Here is a 13,195-nt window from a genome sequence, read left to right on the forward strand (position 1 = left end):
GGCACTAGTCTGTTTAGAGGCATTTTTTTTTATGCACAACCCCCTCCTTCCCTACTGCCACCCCTACCCAGCTAGCGTCTTCTTTCAAGACGCTAGCCCAAGTTTAGCACCCGTTTGCGCCATTCCTATAGATCTGGGCCCAAATATGCCAATCATGGAAAAGCCAATTACACATACACTTTACACAGGAGCACTTGCACTTTAGCACAGGTCAGCAGTGGTAAAGTGCCCAGAGTACCAAAAACAGCAAAAACAGAGTCCAACACACAGTCAAAACATGGGAAGCAGAGGAAAATAAAACAGGGGAGACCACGCCAAGGATGCCAGGTGTAACAGAAATGGTAAAGGTTAGATGGTAGAGACTGGCCCCTCAAGATTGCATTGCTAGAGGCATTCAAACACAGACCCCAGACTTCCCAATGCAATAAGTATAGATCCCTTGGAATGCCGTCCTGCCCAGGGGCCTGTTCTCTCTTCATCTAGCCCAGTGCAAATTCAGTTTCTGCTAAAGTAAAGAATATTATTTCTGTAGGGACAATAGCTTCTATTAACTAATTGCAAGCTTTCTTATCTTCTCCCGTCCTGTGCTCCATACCTTGTATGTCGTCTTTGCCCCAAGCCCTATAGATTCCCCCAAAATAAGATACCCATTTTTCCGGCCGTACTACTAGATCGAAAATGTTATCAGACTGAGAATGATCATTTGCGATTAACCTCCAGAAGCTCTTCAAATCCCTTCTTTGGAGTTCCTTGGTAATATCAGACCATTGTTCCTGTTCCCAGTTTGTTTGCATTTTTAAGACATGACATAACTTTTCTTGGAAATAATAATGTCCTACTGGCAACCCTCTTTAGTAGCCGCCAGAAAGTATGTTTTCCCCTGCCACCACTCCTTAAAGCACCACTGTGGTGGAATCTTCTCAGTGCTCCCCGCCTAACGTTTTTCTCAAATAGGTGTCTCATCTGTGTCATCAACCACCAGCAGGTATTTTTTTCCCTGTAAGCACTCCTTAGAGTACTTCCACGGTGGAATCTGTTCAGTGCTCCCCGCCTAACATTTTTCTCAAATAGGTGTCTCATCTGGTTCAACAGCTGACACTGCAGAAATACGAAGCCAGTCTTAGCTGCTTCGGGCTAACCCCAACTTCCCAGATTATCTACAAATAACTTGTAGATCTGTGTCTGCACTCGTAGAATGTTTACAATTGATGCCCACTTGACATTTTTCCTATTATTGGTTGCCACTACAGGGATTGTAGGTATGGTATGTGTCAGAGCTGGCCTTCTAAAGTGACTATCAGAAAACCTAGCACTTAGAGCATTATGATCACTGTCCACTCTAAATACTATTTCATTGTCAGCAAGATGAGGCCATAGAATTTTGTCCAAAAATGTAGAATCAATGAAGGTAGACGGTACCCCTCTTTTAAATGTAAGAAGTGGGGGGAAGGCTGGCTTGGTGTTGCCATTAGCAATCCTTAGATCGTAGAGTGACAAGTGATCCTCCAATTGATGCTCTATAGTAGATAGCTTGCAGGTAGTACCTCTAGGATCCCTCATTCCTCGTGCAAAGTCTGAATGGTATCTGGACTGATTTGGGACCATTTGGACAAAGGTGAGATATGTATTACAATCTCCAGCTATAATTCTTTGTGAGTTTCTGTTTAGGTGGCCATTAGAAAATAAACAGTGCTTGACTTAATACTAAATGGGACAGATCTAACATACACATTAATAATAGTAATATTCCTAGGGCCAGAAGGAATCACCATTTTAATCTCTATGGCAAGCAGATTCCTACTATTTGATGGGATCAACCTAACGTTGGACCTCAGTTAGATTAAGAGGTCCCCAAAAGGTCTTCCCACAGGGGAGGCCATTGCATTAACATGAAACGTGACATAGTCCGCTTTATACACTTTTTCAATAGCCCATGTTTCTTGCAATAATACTACCTGATGTAGGTCAATAGAAGCACCTCACTCTGGTTTCATTAGCTTAGCCTTGATTCCCACTATATTCAATTTTTTTAAACCATATTTTATTGTGATTTTAAGTTTTCATTGCAAACATACAGTCGACAATTAGTCTATATTTCTCAATTAACAAGTGAGGCATGTGTCCACAGTGATTGTCGATTCAATGTTCATACACAATAAAGTTAACATAAAACTGCACATTAACTTCCCACCCTTTTCCCGCCCCAATTCCCACTCTCACTGAGCTTCTGTGGTGTGTTTAAGGTCTCTTTGTGGTGCTGCGCCTAGCATGACTCTCGAAGGACAGAATCCTGATGTAAGAATTGGGTCTTCTATGGTGGAGTTCGATTCTGGGTGTCGGCCTCGAGGGCCTCGAGTAAGACCTCCCATCCCTCAGCCACTTCTGGGGGTCTGATTCCGCGTCTGGCTTCTTGGTGAAGAATAATCCCTTCGCTACTTGCCCACTTTGTTAATTCAGCTTTCCAATGGGACGCTCTAGGACCCCTTGGGTTTTTCCAAGATGCCGCGATTTCTCGCCTAGCCAGTGAAAGGGCCAGGCCCTGAAACCTATTTGTGACTTTAAACTTAGCAGGGTGTGGAAACCAGTGCAAGAGGCAGTGTCCCATAGTACAGGTATTTCTCTTTCTATAAGTCGCGACAGGGTGAGGAGCACCTCGGTCCAATAGTGGTCCAGGCTGGGGCAATCCCAGAAAATATGTCTGAATTCGGCCCCTATCAAGCCACATCTAGGGCAACCCTCGGTCACCTTACCAAAATATTTGTTAATACGTGCTGGTGTCAAGTACGCCTGGTGAAGCACATAAAAATTTATGAGTTTGAATCTGGTATTTCGTGTCGCTCTAGGGAGTCCCTTCAGGATAACCTCCCCCTCCTCCTCTGGAATATCTAGGTTTAGATCTTTTTCCCATGCTTGTCTAAGTAGGGTCAGGGGGATCATTTTATCTGCCCGCAATAGGCCATAGAGGGTCGAAACTGCTTTGTGTTTGCATGTAGCGGAAGCCAGGTAAGTGCATACCGCCTGGGTTGTGAGTTCCCCCCCTCTCATCTGCCAGTGTCTGCGGATGGAGGTTGCCAATGCCCCGTGCAGCAGAAAGTGCCCCCCTGGTAGCCCAAATTCCGCCCTAAGGGCCTCAAAGGACATCAGCTCCCCATCTTTAAATAATTTACCTACCGTAAGGATCCCAGCCTCAGCCCAATATTTAAGGTCATTCCACGAGCCCCAATGCGGAAGGGCCCGTAGTGACATAAGAGGGAGTTCCGGGGAGTAGGGGAACTTCACTCCGATTCTTTGCAGGAAAGTCCCCCAGCACCGCACCATGATTTCCAATTCTGGAGGGTCTTGTTTACTATTCCCCGGGGTTCTCAATAAGACCTCAAACAATCTGGACTCTAGGGGTGTAAATGCCTTCACCATTGTTCCACCCTTTGCTCTATTTGACCTCCATTGTGCTAATCACTGAAGCTGAGCCGCCATATAATAAGATTCAAAATCTGGTACTGCTAGGCCGCCCTCTGAGGTCTGACGTTGAAGTTTAGATAAAGCTACTCTCCTCCTGCCTTCTCCCCATACAAATGATATTGTCATTGTTTCTAGATCTTTAAAGATTACTCTGGGAATCCAGATTGGCAGCACCGTGAAATGGTATAACATTCTTGGGAGTACTATCATTTTGAGGACTGCTATTCTCCCTGCTACTGATAATGGTAAAGTCTGCCAGAAGGCCATACGTGCCTTTATAGAACGTATGGAGCTACCAATGTTGCCCTCCAGGATACCCTGTGAATCATGGTAAATTTTTACTCCCAAATATGGGAGCCCATTCGGGATCCATCAGACTAGTTCTAAGTTTGGCGGATTTGCCCGGGGTCCCCCCAACAGGAACAGGCCAGTTTTGTCCCAGTTTACTTTCAGACCTGAGCATCCTTCAAACCTAGATAACATGCAGCGTGCCCATGGCAGATCTCTCTGGACGTCCTCTAGGAATATTAAGAGGTCATCAGCATATAGGGCTATTCAATGTCTCTCGCTTCCTGCAATTATTCCCGGTCCCCCTCCTCCCGTCCTAGCTGCCACTGCTAAAGGTTCCATTGCCAGGCAAATAGAAGTGGGGATAGGGGGCAGCCCTGCCTAGTTCCCCTTTCAACCACGTAGCTCCTGGATATTGTCCGTCCCATGCGCACTCTAGCCGTGGGCTTAGTGTATAAGAGTTTCACCCAGGAGATATAGTCAGGACCTTTTTTAAGGTGGGCCATCACTGTGTAGAGAAACTCCCAATTCAAACTATCAAATGCTTTCTCTATATCTACTGCCAATACTCCAGTGGGGGAGGCCCCAGCTGACTGATCTCTCATGATGGCTAGTAGTCTGCGGATGTTCCTGGCAGTGCTACGCCCCGGGATGAAGCCTGCCTGATCTGGGTGTATCAATGTGGTCATATATGGGAGCAGTCTGGTTGCCAAGATTTTACTGAGAATTTTATAGTCAAGGTTTAACATGGATAATGGTCTGTGTGCCCCCACCTCTGTAGCGTTTTTACCAGGTTTGAGGAGGGGAATTATAATCGCCTCCCGAGCCGTTGTTGGTAGTTCGCCCTGTTCTTTGGCAGTTTTATATAGGCTTTCCAGTCGCGGTGAAAGAATGTCTGTGTAAGTGGTGTAAAACTCTATAGGGAGGCCATCTGTCCCCGGGGTTTTCCCTCTAGCCAGACTTTTAATAGCTTCTCTGATTTCTGTTTGTGTTATGGGCCCATCCAGTTGTCCTAGGGCTTCTGGTGGTAGTGAATTCAATTGCAGCCCCGTCAAGTATCCCATTATGGTCTCCGAGGAGTGATTGATTCAATTCTTGTATAGGTGTTCGTAAAAGGATGTGAAGCGCACGTTGATTTGTTCCTGTCCATATATATGAACCCCTTGTTCTGTGGTTAAATCCATTATGGCTGGGGACCTAAGGGACTTTGACACTACCCATGCGAGTAGGCGGCCCGCCTTATCTCTCTCCCCATGCACACAAGCAATATAACTTCTATAGTCGAAGCATCGGAGGCGTTCTGTGCAGTCTGTTACTTCTGCCCTATGTTCCAAAATGGATTTCTGTAGGTGTGGGTTCCCAGGTCGGTGTTTCTCAGCCTCCCTCAATTTGTCCTCCGCTCGTTCTGTCTCCCCTAGTAAAGTTCTACGCACGTCCAACGCTCCCGCTATGCATTTCCCCTGTATCACCACTTTAAAAGCGTCCCATTCGTTCAAGAGGTTAACAGCAGTTGCGTCATTGTCTTTAAAAAACTGAGTGATACGCTGCCGTAACTCCTCTCGAAAGAGTGGATTTTTGAGAGTTTCAGGTTTTAGTCTCCAAGTGGGTATGCTGGGGATAGGAGACCCCCATCTCATTTATAATGACAGGGGGTTGTGATCAGAAATAGTGTGGGTTAAGTATTCCGCATTGTATACTTGGGGGTATACATCTGGGGTGCAGAGGAATGTGTCTAATCTAACATGTAACTCATGTAACTGGGAGAAGAATGAGTAATCTCTTTCGTCTGGGTGTAATCTGCGCCAAGCGTCAATCAGCCCCCAGTTCCTTTGCCAGGTCGTAAATGAACGGGCCGTTCTCACTAGCAGTGAATCATGTAGTGGCGGATGTGATCTATCCAGAGTAGGGTACCCCACGCAATTAAAATCCCCCCCCAGTATGACTGAGGCTTGTAAATAAGGGGCCAGTGAGCCTGATATGTTTGCGAAGAATTCTCCCTTTGTGTTGGGCGCATATACATTAATTAGCGCTAGGTCCTTACCTTCCAGCCTGCCCCTAACTGCTACAAATCTGCCCTCAGGGTCTATGAGGTTATCCAGCATCTGGAATGGGACCCCTGCTCGGATCCAGATTAGTGTCCCTCTCGCAAATGCAGAAAAGGAGGTAAAGTATGGCTGACCTCGCCATCTCTTTTGTAATGCCTTCCCCTCTGCTTGGGTCAGATGTGTTTCCTGAAGCATTTCTATCTGAATTCCCCTCCGTTGTAAATATGAAAACATTTGATATCTTTTAGTCATCAAATGCATGCCTCTTACATTCCACATGAGGAATTTATATGAATTTAACGTCATCATTTTGGTGATTTCCCCCCCTTCTTGGCTAAATATCACTTCACTTCATTCGCTCCTCCCATTTTAATAGATACCCAAATCAGTGCCATGTTTGCAGAAATTCTTGTCAGAAGCTCGGTTATCCCCGCCCCTAAACCCCTATAACTAATAACCCAACTCCCCATCCCCAGGACAAAAGTAGGAACGTCTCTCGTCCAAACCAAAAAAGCTATAACCAATGTGTCAAATAGGGGGAGTGCTCTTATCCCGAATACAAAGTGCACTGTGACACCGTCTCCCCGCCCCGGGGTAGGTAGCATACTGGGTTAACATTGTTCCTGTTTTTCTGCGAGCTCGGTCATTGTTATGCAGTAGGGCTCAGAGATGATCCCGGGTTAGATCTTCACCATCTCTTTAGTTGTAACATCCTCTCAATCTTGGGCCTTACTGTTTTCTATAAGCATGCTCAGACAACGCCTCCTCAAATGATACAGTCTGAAGTGCCAGGTGTCACACTGGGGCTGACCTTGTCCGGTGAGTGTGATAGATCCTATTCCAGTTCAGATCCTGATAACTCAGACTCCTCTTGTGTCAGTTTATAGGAGCCCGGGTCTGGGCTCCCAAGGAAGCAGCTGCCTCCATTGCTTTTTGTCTCTCATTCAGTATTTCGGATGGAGATGGGCTACCCATCCTGCTGGTTCTACTGCGGTTGATTTTCTTCTGCCGTTCCGACTGGGAGGCCTCAGAGCTATGTGGGTGTTCTTCCTGGGATTATGTGTGAATCCATTACCAGGTTTCTTTGGCTGTGTTGAAGAATTGTATGCCCGATTTGGTCACCACTCTCAGTCTTGCCGGGAACATCATTCCATATTGGATCCCCATTTTGCGGAGTCTCTATTTGGCGTCCCTAAAGGAAGCTCTTTGTTTCTGTACCTCTTTGGAGAAGTCTGGGAAGATGCGGACCACCTGGTTATCTATCGTACTGTCTCCTCTCTTCCTGCTCTGGCTCAGTAAATAGTCTTGATCCCTGTAGTGAAGCAATTTAGCTATTATTGGTCGTGGGGGGACCCCCGGTGGAGGGGGGTGAGCCAGGACTCGATGCGCTCTCTCAATTGCAAAGAAGGGGGATAAACCATCCTCAGCCACCTCCTCTCTCAGCCAATGCTCAAGAAACTCCACCAGGTTAGGTTTTTCTGTCCGTTCAGGTAGTCCAATCACCCGTTTATTATTTAGGAGAGAACGATTTTCTGCGTCTTCTGTGCGTAGTTCTAGTGCTTGGATCCTTTTTTCCATTTGCCGCATCGTTTTGGTGTTGTCTTTAATCTCGGGTCGTAGTTCCTCAAGTTGCTTGTCTGTGGCAGTCACTCCCTCAGCCAGGCGATGATGATTATCCCTGAGCACCATAAAGTCAGTGGCCAATGCGTCGATTTTTCCTTCCAGCGCAATCCAGGATGCTGAGATAGCTAGTAGGACATCTTGAAGAGTAGGGTCTCCTCCCCTCCCCATTGGGGTGGGATCCAATGGATCTCCTAGATCAGCCATCTCTCTCGGGGAGGGTCCATTTTTAGTTTCTGGCTCTTTTTTCTTGCCCGTAATACCCATCCTGTTCATCCTTCAATATAGACACTGTGGTAAGTTCTGTTCCAGTTCAGTGGGATCCATTCACGCAAAGGGTCAGGCTTGTTATGCTTGTGGGACTGTCCCTCTCCTTACAGCCCTTTATTCTTCCCAAGTTCCCGGTAGTGGTCTTTATCGGTTCCCCGGCCAACTCACCGCCCATGTATTCGGTAGTTCTTTCTCAGCATTGGTCTGCTCCAATAGGGCTTCAGTTTACCTCTGTCGTCAGTAGGGCCGCTTTTTTAGCAGAAAGATGGTGCCTCTGGGGGCTTCCTCCACTCTCACACGTACAAAATTGTAAATGCGATTCGCATGGTTAAGAGATCCTTTCTGGGTTCTCTCCAGGGATCAAGGGCCAGTTGGTTTCTCACTTGGTTTAAAGGTATGGCCTCTATTTATTTGACAGATGGCTCAGAGCCTCGTGGTACTTCTTTAACTTGGCCCCTGTTTTTTTGATAGCTCCAGTGTCCCTCCCCTCATGGCAACAAAGAGGTAAAGGACTTTCACCTGTCTCTTGTTGGAAGTTAAAATGTTTACCGGGTGGCAGTCGCTATAGCTGGGTTTCCAGAGGCTTAGCGCCGCTTTAAATGCAGCGTTTGCACCCCGTTCAGCCCAGTCTGTGTCCCCCTGGTCTCTGTTTCAGTTGGGTTCAAATGGGGACTCTTCAAGTCTGATTGCGCTCCTCAGGTTTGGGCTCAGCAGGGCCCCAGGTGTTCCGTGGCCCCTGCGCAGTTCAACCCGGCAGATGCCTCGACTCCGGCGGTCCCTGAACTCACCGCTTCGGAGTTGGGTCGTCCGGGCGCTCTCCGCTGCGTCAGCGAGGCATCAGCGCAGTGCTAAAGATGGCGGCCGCCATCTTGGATCTCTCGCGGATCAGAGCCGTTCGGAATAGTAGCTTCGAAAGCCGGTCACCGGGTCTAGAAGCGCTCCAGCAGCGCTGCCGCTGGGCTCTCCATGTCTTCAGCCCCACTGCCAGCTGAATTGTAGGGCCCACGCAGGTCAGGATCTCCCGGGACGGGGAGAGAAGGACGGGTGCCTCACGAAGAGGCTACTACCATCATGGCGCCCAGCCACGCCCCCATGATTCCCACTATATTCTATGAAAGGATTTTAATGTGGTCTCCTTGGCTCTCCTCTCTTCCTACAATATTTACTTGCAACTTGTCAATCCGGCCAGTTGATATCAGTGTATAGTTATTGCTACTTGATGTACCACAATTAGAATTCTCAGATTTCCCAACCCCACCTACAGGGGTTGGTGCACCTATGGCCTTTGAACTAGATTGAGCCACCCCCCTATCAGTCGGAAAACCCCACTGTCAACCATGCTGCCCTGGGGTGAGTAAATATCAGAGATAGTAGAATGCTCAGTCATATTGATTACTGTATTGGAGGCAATTGGGACGTTATGTGTAGTAGAGTCTTCCTCTTTGACTGAATAACTGGTACCATGTATTTCTAATCTGATCTGAGACTTGATCTCGGGATTGTAACTCAACTCCATTGAGAACAGCCCAGCAACCATGACAGAATTTGTTCATTTCAAACCAATGTGATCAAATTGGTTATTATTGTTGTTAGAAAAGAGTGGCATTCACAATATCCTCCCCTTATAACCGCTCTGCCGCCTCTGACATATCTCAACCAGTGGATAGTCTTCCCATTTAGTTCACAGGATGTCCAGCGATGTTTTTATTCAAATGCACATTCCTCTATAAAAACATTTAACTAAGTATCTGCTATGCCCCATGCCATAGACTGTCTGTGTTAGACCTGGCCCTTTTTGCATCCCCAATTTTTTCTGACCAATATTTTTTGGCTTTAGGACTCTGGGCACTTTCCCACTGCTAACCAGTGCTAAAGTGCATATGCTCTCTGTGTAAATTGTAAATTGTAAAGGTGATTGGTTTATCCCTTATTGGAATATTTGATTTACTTGTAAGTCCCTAGTAAAGTACACTAAAGGTGCCCAGGGCCTGTAAATCATATGCCACTAGTGAAGCTGCAGCACTGGCTATGCCACCCACATGAGTAGCTCTGTAAACGTGGCTTAGACCTGCCACCGCAGTGTCTGTGTGTACAGTTTTAAACTGTACCCACTTGCCAGGCCCACACCTTCCCTTTTTATACAAGTAAGGCACTTAGGTAGGCCCTAGGTAGCCCCATGGGCAGGGTGCAGTGTTTGTTAAAGGTAGGACATATACTGATGTGTTTTACATGAGGGAGGAGTGGTCAATTACACCTGAATGGGCTGTGCCTGCTCTCACACAATGCAGCCTCCAACCCCCTCGTGTATGTTTGGGGCCAGGCCTGGGCAAGGCAGGATCTTGTGAACAACAGAGATTTTCCTTTGAAGTTTGCCTACTTGAAAGGTAGAAAGGAGTATAGGTAGTGGCGTCAACCCCCAGATTTGTAGATTACTTAAAGGATTCAAGAGGAACTTCTGCCAGGAGAAGAGCTGAAGAGCAGAGGAGAAGTGCTGCCCCGGTCTGTGATTATGCTTTGTTGGACTATCCTGCAGTTGCTGCTTCTACCTGTGAAAGGGGACAAAGACTGGACTTAGTGGTATATTCCTGCTTGTATAGTGTCTCCAAGGGCTTGGACTAAGCTTGCCTCCTGTTTTTAAGTCTCAGGGCCATCAATGACTTCCTCTACCAGCACTTGGAATCTCTGCTGAGACTCCTACCCTGCCACGTGGTATCCTATCCAGTCCCTGGGCCCTTGAAAGGTGAAGTTGGTAGAACAAGGACTGAAATCCAAACATAGGAAGACATGAGGGGGAAATTTTGACACACCACCTGCAACGTGCCTGTAAAAACGAGGCGCCAGCCACCTAGTGGTTGAAATCGACGCACCACCTGCATCGTGGCTGGGATATTGACGCATCACCTGCATCGCAGCTTGAGAAACACTGCAAAACCCACTTGCGGCTGCTAAAATTGATGCAAACCCCATGTAGGGTGGTTTTCCATCACTGTGCTGCAAGATTTTGCACGCATCATCGCTTGCTGTCAAATTCAACATGAACTTGGGTGGATCCGAGGTGCTCCATCCGGAAATCGACACATCACTCTCTTGCGGGAGAGAAAAACGGCGCACGGCCTTACTTGCAAGTAAGGAATCAACACATAGCTGACATTTTTGATGCTCTCTCGTCTGTGGTGCTTTATTTTTTACACAAACCAGGTACTTTGTGTAACAACAACGTTTCCATTGTTTTCTATGGAGTAAGATTCTATTATTTTGAACAATTCATATCTTGACTTGTGTTTGTTAGATGTTTGCCATTTTGGTCCTGTTTGATTTTTTAGATAAATATTGCCTATTATTCTAAACTGGTATGGTATCCATTTTGAGTGTTTTCACTGTATTACTGTGTGTTTTGGTACAAATACTTTACACAATGCCTTTGAGATAAGCCTGACTGCTTGTGCCAAGCTACACAGAGGGTGAACAGGGGTTATTTTAGGTGAGTGGTTCCCTTGCCCTGACTAGAGTGAGGATCCCTTCTTGGACAGAGTGCAAACTGACTGCCAACCAGAGAACCCAGTAAGATGCTCCGTTCCCACTGGGGTCCAGTGCCTGCAGAGATATTACATAATAGTGGCATATCAGGAAAAGGGATTCTGATAGACCATGTAGCTGAGTGAATTCTTGCCTGGATATAATGGTGCCTTCCGTAAACAGATCTCCTGCTGTTGTAATCCCTCTCTTCCCCCAGGGCAGCAACCTTGCCATAGTGAGTTCACCCAGAGGGGTGGGTAAACCTCTCAGGGGAATTGTAGGGGCATAATTGGAGGTGAGTTTGCATTATGAGTGACACTTTCCAATAGGTCCGGTGCAATACGATATAGCAGTGGGAGTTGCGTCTTTTCGGTGTCCTCAGCAGTAATAAATGGTAGAGTTTATCCACTTTCAACATTTGGTGTGTGTAAGCTGTTTCATCAAAGTGATGTCCTGCTAACCAGTATGGTAGCCATTGTCGCAGTCTCGCCAAGCAATAGGCTTAAAAAAAGTCACCCAGTTCCCCTTTGTCTGGTGGCCGTTGCATTTTGGGTAGGCTAACTCTGTGTCGCCCCCATACTGCAGTTCGTGGTGGGACTTTTCAGACTCACACACCTTGAAACCTACTAACTGAGCAGAAATAACAAGAACTAACGTATAAATGTGGCGTACAAGAAAATCTCCCTCAATTTGTGCCGTACCGATTTTATACAGAGTCCAGAGTGGAAGCAAACTGGAGATCTAGAGTTGTGACAATCAAATTTATGACTCCATATCTGTCTAAAAATGGCCAACAGGGAGAATATCCAATCATGAAGCCTGATATAGCCTATGCTGTAGTTTTAGCTGCATTATGAACGCATGTTAGAGGAATGGGCAATTTATGCTAGAGGCCAGATAGTGTTGGTTAAAAGAATAATGAACTCTTGTTCCTTTTAGAATTCTGACAAAATGATGTCCAAGTTAAGGGTGAAGGTTTTACAACAGTAGGGGAATTAATTTTAAATACTGACATTTTAGTGGCACATTTTTGTTTAATTTTAAATGTTAATACTGTGAAATTAAGATCAAAAACATTTTGAGTTAGTGCTGTTAAATGTCTGTCGTGGTGAGTGCTGTGGTACAAACACCTTTGCCAAACGTTTGTGGAGGTGATAACGTGTTTCAAGGAAAATTTTGCATAGCTTAGCAGACGTACTGCATTTGAGGTACAGCAATACCACAACTGCATTTTAAAAAAAGCCAACACAATAACAGCAATACAACACAACACACAAAACAAAATACAAACACAATGGAATGCTAACAAAACCCAAAATATTAAACACAACAACACAATGCAACACATCAATAAAATGCCATAAAAGAACAACACGATGACAAAATACAAACACAGCTTAGCAGTATTCCAACAAATGCAATACAGCATATCAAAACAAATATCAACATACCACAATAATGCATTAACAAAAAAATCAACAGCAACAATAGTTGAACCTGTGCTTTGTCAGGTTGTGTTGTGCTTTTTTGTACTTCTGTGGTGGTGTTATGGTTCTGATATTTTGCATTGCCTTGCTTATGGTGCATTGATGTGCTATTGAAGTGTACTGTTGTTTAATTGTGGTTCATTGTGTTGGTGCATTTGTTCTTTCACTGTCTTCAGTTATATCATTGTTCTGTTGCTTGTGGTTTGCAGGATTTTTTGTTTGCCATTGAGCTGTTTTTATGCTTTGTGCTGGGTTGTGATTTTAGGTTATGTTGTAGTGTTGTGGTGGTGTGGTGGTGTTTTGTGCTATGGTATTGCATTTAACTGTGTTCCAGATGTGTTATTTTTTCTATAGTTTTGTTTTTTGTTTTTTTGTGCTGGATTACTGCATTTTCTGTTGAACTGTACTGCCTTGTTGCATATTGGATTGATTGATTTGCTGTGCCCTCTTACGTTTTTGATGTTTTATTATTACTTTATGTTGTTTTATTTTGTTTTGTTAACTCAAATA

Source organism: Pleurodeles waltl, chromosome 11, assembly GCF_031143425.1.
Source record: "Pleurodeles waltl isolate 20211129_DDA chromosome 11, aPleWal1.hap1.20221129, whole genome shotgun sequence".
NCBI classification, from domain to species: Eukaryota; Metazoa; Chordata; class Amphibia; order Caudata; family Salamandridae; genus Pleurodeles; species Pleurodeles waltl.